Source organism: Miscanthus floridulus, unplaced genomic scaffold (genome assembly GCF_019320115.1).
Source record: "Miscanthus floridulus cultivar M001 unplaced genomic scaffold, ASM1932011v1 fs_738_2, whole genome shotgun sequence".
Taxonomy (NCBI): domain Eukaryota; kingdom Viridiplantae; phylum Streptophyta; class Magnoliopsida; order Poales; family Poaceae; genus Miscanthus; species Miscanthus floridulus.
Window position 1 is genome coordinate 77843 of NW_027097198.1, and position 10458 is coordinate 88300.

Genomic DNA, 10458 nt, shown 5'->3' on the forward strand with positions numbered 1-10458 from the left:
TGTTTAAGACTTAATTAAGAGCTGTGCTGCACTCTTTTTCTCTTTCTAGGGTTTCTCACAAGGGTGAATTTTACCTAGAAAAGTTTTTAATGAGGCAGCATTGCACAAACAGTTCAGATATCTTAATTGTCTCTCTTGTGTCTTTTGTTTTGTTGGATTTGGTCATTTGGAGTTGAGTTCAATTTTGATTTGTGAATGTGAAATTTGGTAAGTGATCCGATTGAGTGATTGTGAATGTGAACTTAGAAGTTGTAATATGTGAACTTAGAACTTATAATCTGTGCTTGTGATCTGATTGAGAATGTCATATTTGCTAAGTGTTGTATGAGATGAATTTTTTGAAGTGATTTAAGGGTACCGGGCTGTGGGCTGGCACTGCCTGTAGAATTGGCCGTGCTCAACGGGTCGGCACAGCCCGACTACCGGCCCATAGGGCTGTGCTTGGGCCGTAGAGTAGACACGGTGCACGATTCGACACAGCCCGCGTGCCGTGCCGGCCCAAACCCCAGCGGGCCGAGTCTGTCCTAGGCTTGGGCCGTGCCGGGCCGGCCTGGCCCGATGGCCATATATATTAACGGGATAGAAGGGGTGGGATAGGGATATCATAACCCAATAGTTGTATAACCCATGTTTGATTTATTGGATTGGGATACAGTGAGGGTTTGGATTTGGGATAGGATGGCCTCCCATCCCACCAAATCTATCTGAGCGGGGAGGGTGGGTTATGAAAGGGATAGCACTGTAGCAACAAGATTGGAGCAGCGAGGGGAGCCAAGAACCTCGATTCCGGCAGGGTGGAGATCGATCCAGCGACTTACAGTTGGATCCGGGCTCAAGTTGGCCATCTTCATCGAAATCAACGGCCGCGAGTAGGCGAGCTCCCGCCTCCTTGATTCGCCTCCGTGCTTGTGCCGTCGCCGACCCCTAGGAGCCTGTGCCTGTGCTATCGCCGCCGCCGCCAGGAGCCAATGCCCGTGCACCTGCTTGCTAGTCGCCGTCCGCAAGCAGGGTAGTGCCCGTGGTGCTCACCGCCGTGCCCGTGGTGGCTTGTCGCCTCTGTCGAGCGGATCTGCTCGTGGGGAACGAGAGGATAATGCCAACAAGCTGCTGGGCTGGGTGTTGCGACGTGCTCCATCCTTGGATGGCCGGTGACGGATGGGAGGGGCGGCGCGATGGACTAGGACGGGAGGCGTGCCAGCGATGGATGATGGCTCCTATTGTGCCGCGGCGGAGGTGCCTGCTTTGACTCGGACGGAAGATTGGGGCCACGACTCCCACGAGCGCGGAGGTGTCTGTTTTTTTTTTGTTTTCTTTTTTCACTCTCTGTTTTTTTTTTTTTTGCCTCGCAGGATTTCCCTAACCCAAACTATGGACAACCCAAACAAAGGTACAGGTACAAAACATCACATCCCTAACCCATACCCCCTGTTCGGCTGGGGCTGAAACGATCGTATACGATCGTGGATTATTACTGCTGGCTGGTTTGGTGTGAGAGAAAAATACTGTTTTGGTTGGAAATTTACGATCGTTTACGACTAAGCGAACAGACTGATATATTTCCCTGTCCCTTCACTGCAACAACCAACCTTCACGGGTGCCTTCCTCCCGACTCCCAACTCCAGTGCTGCATTATTGTGCCCTTCTATTCTATCTATAACCATTAGTCCTTATCAATATGCCACCTCACCTCTCATGATGGTAGATAGACGGCGGGGCAAAAATTATGTGGATCACATGCATATATGTACGTATATATATGTGGGCGCATGAATAGCTAGCTGATAGAAAAGATATAGTGATGAAGTGATCGATGCTGCTGACGCGGGCTCGGGATTCCTTGCCTCCTTGGTATGGTTTGGTTTTGGATGGATACTTCAGAAATTCAGTGACCTAGCTAGCTGGATGATAGAGCGCAATACATACGAGAGCTCTGTGAGTGAAGCATCAGTGCATCACCTGAGGCCATGTGGACCATGTGGCAGAGGAGATGTAGTAGTGACTCGTCAGCTAGCTAGCACACACGGCCAGTTCTCTATCTCTATAAAACCAAAAAAAACGCAAACACAATCTTGATTGGAGCTTGATGACCTGAGCTGATGGCGACGGCCAAACAAATGCCCTGCTGAGACGTGCAAAGCCGGCGTATAAACATAAACATAACGTTCTGTCCGATATACTCGCTCGCTTTCGTTTCAAAATATACAGGCCCTGTCCACTTCTCTTATAATCCGTATTTTTCAGTTTATTTTTTTTCAGCCGGAACAGTGTTTCGGTTTGTCTTTTCAGCGAAGCGAACGGGGCTTATGGACAACCGCGTACGTTAACTTGACGTTGATGTTTTTATTTTCTAGATTAGAATTTAATGATGCTATTCTTTAAGCTATAGACAACCGCGGTGTTTATTATAACTTCATCAATCTTAAATTATTAAAGCTGTCAATGTTGACAAAACAAAACGGTGTTTCATCAAGCAATTATTTGGCTTTATTTGTATGTGAATCCATTTCCAGTACTTCACAAAACGTAACCTCTGTTTGGCTTCGCCTCCTTCCAATGCAAAGTACAAAAATGGTTTGTGGTGGTAAAATAATATCCATCCAGCCTGTTCGCTTGTTGGTTTCAGCCAGCCCAAACCAGCCAGCCAACAGTATTTTCCTCTCACAATAAACCAGCACCGGCCAGCCCAAACCAGCCCAGAAACCAACCAGCGAACAGGCCGGATCATTTTCATCGGGTGTACGACGTGCCGGTGCTCTGCTCCGCCGCGCGGGCCTCTCCTCGCTGCGCCAGCGCTCTGCCCCGCCGCGCGAGGAGCTCCGCCGTGCGGGCGCGCAGGCCCCTCCTCCGCTGCGCCGGCGCTCTTCCTCGCAGCACCGGCCACTGCACTGCCCGCACCGGAGGTCGGAGCCCCGCGGCAAGGCCGTCGCCGCGCTCATCCACGTCGCGCTCGGCTGCTACGCCCGCGAGGGCCGCATACCGCTGCTCGGCAGCGACCCCACCGGCTTCGCCCTGGCCTGTGTGTGGAGGACGTGGGGAAGAAAGATTTAAGCCAATGACAAGTGGGCTCCCTACGTCATTGACTGCTGATTTGGATTTAGTCATTTGGATGGTGCTGTTGGAGTAGAAGCAAAATTTTAAGGACCTATAAATAAAGGGAAGCACCCAAATATAAAGTAGAAGTCCTGTTTTAGGGGCTACCGGGCCGCGCAGCACGGCACCATGCACCAGCCAACAGGGCGGCTGCGCAATGCGATGCAAGTGCCTGCAGGCTGTCTCAAGTATACCGATTCACCAAGAAGAGCTAGGCCTGGTTTAGATGCCATCCAAATTTCAAGTTTTTTCACTCTCTTTCCATCACATTAATTTTTAGCCGCTTGCATGGAGTATTAAATATAGGTAAAAAAATAACTAATTACACAGTTTAGTTGGAAATCACAAGATGAATCTTTTGAGCCTAGTTGGTCCACGATTGGACAATATTTGCCAAATAAGACGAAAGTGGTACTATTCATCAGTTTGAAATTTTTTCGCAATCTAAACAAGGCCCTAGCTAGCAGACATTAGCAATTAATGCATATTTTAAGCAAGTCGACAAGTTCCATGAAAGTTTATTAGAAAAGAAGTTGGGTGCAAATTCATAGGGGTTTCGAAAAGGTTCCGTACCAACACGCAGCGATCTGAATAGCTGTCCATAACTAGCCAATTTCGTGTTGGTAACAAACATGCATGTTTAAATGATAGTGATGCACGGAAGAACAAGAGGAGGAAACGAGTTCGAGTACATCACTGAATGCCTGATCGAAAGTGTACGTCACGCCTTCACGCATGAGAAACCTAATCGTGTTTATTGGAAGCTCATCGATCAGCAGCACTACGGCAAGCAAGCAAGCATGCATCAAGGAAGAAATGTACTGGAGCATTACAACTTGTAAACGAACTAAACGCAACGGTGAATTTAACCTCGACGCGGCGAGGGCCGTACTTTGGTCCAAATTTGAAACGGTAATGCTCCTTTCGGTCGTCCATCTGTCCGGACGGACCCCGTCCGAGTCGCGCCACTCTATAACGGACCCTGCCCGCGCCGCGTCCCGTATAGTCGTAGCCTCTCGCTCACTCTGGAACGGACCCTGCTGTCTTCATTCTTCACATAAAAAATCACCGCTACAAGTGCCATGGCGTCCCCTCCAGTGCGTCGTAGCCTCCCCTCCCCTCCATGGATCCAGCGGCACCCCTCCTCAATGTGCGTTTTCCCTCAAGTCTGGCGACCTCCAGGGCGTCCCCTCCCTCCACTGTATGGTGGCCGCGACCTTCCCCTGCGTCCCACTGGATCTGGCCGGCGGGCTCGAGCAAACCGTTGGCGCGCGGCCGACGGGCTCAAGCAAGCCGCTGACCCTCCACTATCTCGGCTGTTGGCACCCTCCCTAGATCCGGCAGCGTCTCCTCTCCCTTGGCCAATGGCGGTGAAGGATCTAGTTTGGTTTTGGTGAATTAATGAAACCCTATGTGCTAACCTAGTCTATCTAAGTGATTATGAGATATGTGGCACATTCCAAGTGGTGAAACAAATGAAGATCATGATGTAAAGATGGTGTGGACATGATGATCAAATGCTTGGACTTGGAAAAGAAGAAAGAGAAAAATAAAAGGTTCAAGGCAAAGGTATAAATGGTAAGAGCCGTTTTGTTTTGGTGATCAAGACACTTAATGATTGTGATCACATTTAGGATTGATAGTCGTACTATTAAGAGGAGTAAAACTCGTATCGAAATGCGGTTATCAAAGTGCCACAATATGCTCTAACTCATTGCATATGCATTTAGATTCTAGTGAGTGCTAACACTCTTGAAAATGTTTGTGAAAATATACTAACACACGTGTACAAGGTGATACACTTGGTGGTTGGCACATTTGAGCATGGGTGGAGAAGTTGGTGAAGTGAAGGAGGTGATTGTCATTGAAATTCAGTGACCGGACGCAACCTTCGGGATGACCGGACGCTGAGGCGGTGAGTCTGGTCAATTATAAAATCACTAGGCACGCTCGGCCTATTTTCGGCCTCTAACCGGACGCAGGTTCATCTTGTGACCTGACGCAACGCTGGTGCGTCTAGTCAGATTGACGTCGGGTGATGTGGCGACGCGCAGCGATGAGAAGGGCAAGAGGACGTTGGGGCGTGTCCGGTCGTGGTGGACCTGACGCGTCCGATCGTGTTTGGGTGGCTCTGGATCTGACCTGACGCTGGAGAGTTGTGGTGATCGGTGCGTTCGGTCGCTCGATGACGGCACGTGGTTTTGTGTTGACCTGACGCAATGAGGGTAAGGCAGGTCGACTAGGGGCACGTCCGATTGTCACTAATACATGAGCGCGGGAGCCAGTTGACCGTTGGAGATCTGTGGCTCACGTTTGAAAGCAGGGCCATGTGGCGCTCATTGGGCGACCGGACGCTGAAGGCGTGCGTCTGATCACCTCTGACCGGCGCGTCCGGTCGTCCCGTAGTTAGTGGCCCGTGGTACCCAACGGCTCTATTTCATGTGGGCTTTCTATTTAAGCTCCATGGTCAGCTCAAGCTCACCCTTTTGGCCATTTGCATTGACAAAGCAACATTGTGAGCTTAGCCAAAGCCCTCCCACTCATCTCCATCATTGATTCATCATCTTTTTGAGATTGGGAGAGAATCTAAGTGCATTGCTTGAGTGATTGCATCTAGAAGCACTTGGTGTTCGTGTTTTGCTACGGGGTTCTCTTGTTACTCTTGGTGGTTGCCGCCTCCTAGATGGCTTGGAGCAGTGTTACACCCTCGGTGTTACCCTGTGTAATCTTTTGCTAAAACATTGCATAGAATCATATTTTTGTGTAAATGCATGTGATATAGGGTGTAAATCAATGTACATAACGTAAAACGACCAACAGAAATGCTTAACGACAGGTCGTTCGTGACCTATAGAATTTTCAAGTACGAATGTTCATGAATTTTTATTGAACGAAAATGCTATAGAATGTATATACGGAATTTTTGTAAAGTTAGAAGTACACACCGTGTAGGTGATGATGAAGTACCTGCAGTCGAGAAATGAATTCACTAACTAGCATACCTAGTAGCTTGGAAATCGCATGTGACGCGAATCCGATCGAGACTTAGTCGAATTTCTAAGACTAAAAATTGGTTTGACAATGTCGAGTTTGGTAATTTTTGTAAGGAATTTGGGTTAAGCAGTGGTACGATGTTTTGTCTTGGTTTAGTAGCCCCATGTGTCCTCTTGATCATCGTGAAGTGGGTTTAGATCGAGAGACAACCTGGTGGTAGGATTAGGGGCTTTAAAATTCGCACTCAGCATGTTCTCGGTGGGTTCGCAGGCAGTGCACGGTCATCACGCGCGGTCCTGATGTCACCATGCCAGCCTTGCCCACGCTGGCTGGCCGAGGCTACCCTGGCTTGGCTATGGCCTGGCTGGGCTGGCCACTGTGCATTCCTCTGGCTGCTGCCCCCTCCTCGGCCATCGTCGTGCTGCTATCTCTTTCTCCCTCTTATGCCATGGCCCCACCCAGTCACTGTCGTCATCCCGGCGGGGTGCTGCTCGCCCGAGGCTGAGTCACCTCCCCCATGTGCACCTATCCACCATCGGCCGCGTCCCGCTGAGGCGGCATGGTGCCCCTTTGCCCGGGGTCTCTGCCGCTTGCATCGCATCATCGCTGCCGCTGCTGCGCGCCCCCGCTGCACCGTCACGTGGCCTGGTTGCCGTCATCTTGCGAGTCAAAGCACTATGATCACATGAGTCATGCCGACCTCGTACACGCACGTGGAGCCATCATCCATCATACCGTTGTCCTCTTCTATTTAGTGGCAGTGCCACGCCACGCTCCTCAATCACAGTCGCCTTGAATGGCGTCGCACCGTTCGGTCGAGCCGTGCCAAGGCCAGCCCACAGAGCCTGTCCCAATCCATGTAATTACACACGCCATAAGCTAGAATGGGAGCCTAGCTATGCACCAAGCCCGCCCACTACAGCAGCCGTACGGAGTCGAGCTTCAATTTGATGTTTCCCCACTGTCGACCACCTTAAGACCGAACAGCGACGCCCAGCTAATTGGCCTCGCACCATCCACCTCCGTCCAATTAACCGTGAACCTAACTAGCTCTTGTGGTTAGCTCATGATTGGAGTCGACCCGGCGAGCTTTCATCCTCTAGTGAGGTACTGTGGAGCATTTCCCTCACGGCGGTCTACCATGACCGTCGGGGTGGGTGCTCGGCTAGGGCGTCGTTCCTTGCTCCTTTGTCTCAATTGAGCGGTGCTTTTGTGTCTCCTTAACTTGGTTGCCTCTCCTGTGAAACAGTTTCACCAAGGGTGTTGCGAGTCACTGAGAACACCATCGCCGCGCTTGTTGTGAACCAGAGCAACCCCGCGCACATGGCCAACCACCTTACCGAGCCTCACGACTTTGTCTAGGCCATCCTACATGTCTCTATTGTGGTCCTCCTACTCCAAGGGTAGATGATTGAATCGGTTAAGGCCTAGGCTCGCTGGAGCGCATGGCCGCCACCGGCGAACGTGGTGTAGATGTTGTGTTCATGGCTGGCTCGTTTGGGAGTAGAACTGGTATATCTATGACCTCTAGAATGTTATCAGTACTCTAGGCAAGGAGGCTAGGTAGTAATGGTAGCACTGGGCTAGACGTTTTCGTCAATGTCAGTGTCACTATGGCCAAACCCCACCATGGTGCATGGCCACGCCTCTGTGCGGCACCAATCATGGTGTTTTATACCTCTATTGACTACGCTTTTGATGAAGAGTGTCACGGTGGTGATGATTGCTGCCGAGGAGGTCCGTGCTCGTTGGTGTTTGGCCGGAGATGTCGTGGCCTCTAATAAGATCCGACCAGGAACTTTGAAACGAGAATTCAAAGTAAGTCAGGGGGGTTAAGTGAGAGCGTCAGAGAGAGTGAAATAGTAGAAAGGACTGCGGGTCCATTTAGTTGAAAGCCGAGGGCTCTTTTGCATAAGCGTCGGTGCGCACGCGGGTCTTCCCACCGTGGGCCGCTGTCGCGCATGGGCCGAGCCGCGATGGGTCGCGCTGGGCTGATTTGCCCTTTTTCTTTTCTAATAAATTAGTAATGCTTTTCTGTTTTAATTTTAGAGCCAAACTTGTATAATTAATATCAATTCGCATAGATGTCCAAAAATTATGAAATAAATTGTGTTCAGTTCCTAAAAATGTGATCTATCCATTAGAGTAGTTAGGTTATAGTTATCTATGAGAATATTAGATTCATTAATTCATTTAGGAAAGCTTAGCATTATTTAGATTAATAATTGTAGGAATTTTTGTGGCAAATTGGTAATAGCTTTGACCCTAAAAATTTTACAGTAGGTTCATTGTATTATTATATGCTCACTATAATTTTTGTAGCCTTCGAATAGGTTGATAAATAGGGTAGCTAATACTCCTTGTTTTATCATATATATAGTAAATCGGTATTAAGAGTAAGAATGCCTTTAGTTGCTAAGATAATACATGCCATGTTTCATACCTGTTAGTGGTAACAATAGGTAACTTAGCACCTTAGTTGGTAGAGCTAGCTTAGTAGCTTGATAGGTGTATTCGTATTTTAAGAGTTGTTGTTGTCGTATTACTAAGTATTGCATCATCATTTCATGCATGTAGATAACAAGTTGGTAGAGTTTGTGTCCGTGAGTGAACAAGAATACAAGGAGATCATCGAGGAGTACGAGGAGGAGATTCTCGTACAGGAGGGAGTCCCGGAGCTATCTGTTGCTGACTTTGTTGACACACCGCCTGCCCAAGGTAAGTCCCGGTGTATAACCCTTATTTTGAATGATCACTAAATACATATATGATGTGCATTTATGTTACAGGCATTTTATGGAAACTACATGTATAGATATATCTACCTATGAGTCCTACTAGTATAGGGCGAGTAGCTGCTATACTCAGGATTTCGGTAGCGTGAGTAACCTGCCGTTACTCACAATAGGTGATTACTAAGATCACTCATGATAAAATGCTGGAAAGGAAAAATGGAGACCGGGCAGGGATATGGTTTGGGTATTGGTGGGTGTAAGAGGTTGTGTCCTATGGCCAATGGGACATAGCTTGGTTACACTTTTTCCCTATCTATGTCGGTTAAGGACTGGCCGTTGCAATGGACTCTAGGCAAGTCACAGATTTATTATCTCGAGCACATACTTGAGTATGGATGCAGGGAAGACTTGTTGCTCTCTTATTGTGGGTTCCGGCTCTTTCTAGATCGACTGATTGGAGGCAGGGATGGTGGAGGTCTAAGAACTACACTGAGTCCGGGACTTAGGAGCGGGGGCTTAGAGTCTAAGTTTGGACGGGGACCTGGACCCCTTGACAGGAGAGTGGTGGGTTAGTCCTACTTGTGCCTAGGGTACAAGTGGGGCGTGTGTTTTGGGGTACCCAGCTAGGCACATTGATTCATGAATCACCGCCATGTCAATATGACTTGTCTACACTCTAGCACCGTAGTAAGAACTGAAAGAGGAAAGGTGATGAAATGGAACTATTTGCTCAACCCTTGCTTGAAAATAGATCAGGTGCTTACATAGAATGACTAGGTAATGAATTAATCATGACTGCTAATAATAACATAAATAAAGATTCACTATTAGTATTGCTTTCTGCAAAAAGGAAACCAGCAAACCATAAAGCTTATCATAACCTCTTAGAGTCGGGAAATTAATCCCACTAGTCAGATAAGTCTTGTGAGTACATAGTGTACTCAGGGTTTATTTACCCCTATTATAGGTATTGCTTGAGGAGTAGCTGTTGTGTGAAGGATTCTTCTGGTGGGCACATATGGATCCTTGCTTATTATCGATAGATGTTTATTTTCATTTCGATGTTTAATTTTCAGCACTCTGAATTTGGTAATGTAATAGTACAATTTTTAAGAACTCTGGATGTATGAAATGAACTAAGTTTGTAACTCGTTCTCATTATTGGATCCTTGGAGAAAAATGTGGATCATTCGGGCTTTCCCTCATGGTGCGCTCGATGGAACCCGCCTGAGGTAGCTCGCTATCGGGGCGCTTAGTGTCAGTGGAAGACAAGCGCCTACGTAAGTGCGTTATTTTGGGCGGTTCTACCACAGTTGGTACCAGAGCCAATAATGAGTCTACGAGTTTCATCACCCTTTTACAAAACCTAAAATTTGACCAACAAAAGTTTGCGAAAAGTAGGATGCGATAAAATTATGTAAATAAGTATAAGCCCTAGCAATATGGTCTATCTAGGATAGCAGCACTGGTTTTATCTAATCAGTATTCTGTAGGTACACTAACTTATGCTGTATAAGAATCGTCTATCATACGGAAAGTGAGTGTGCGATGTGCCAAAAAATTCTTGCGAATACCGCTATATTCTGGCGTGAGTGAACGTATAGGCCGATGCATGCATCATGATAAGAGAATCTTGCTA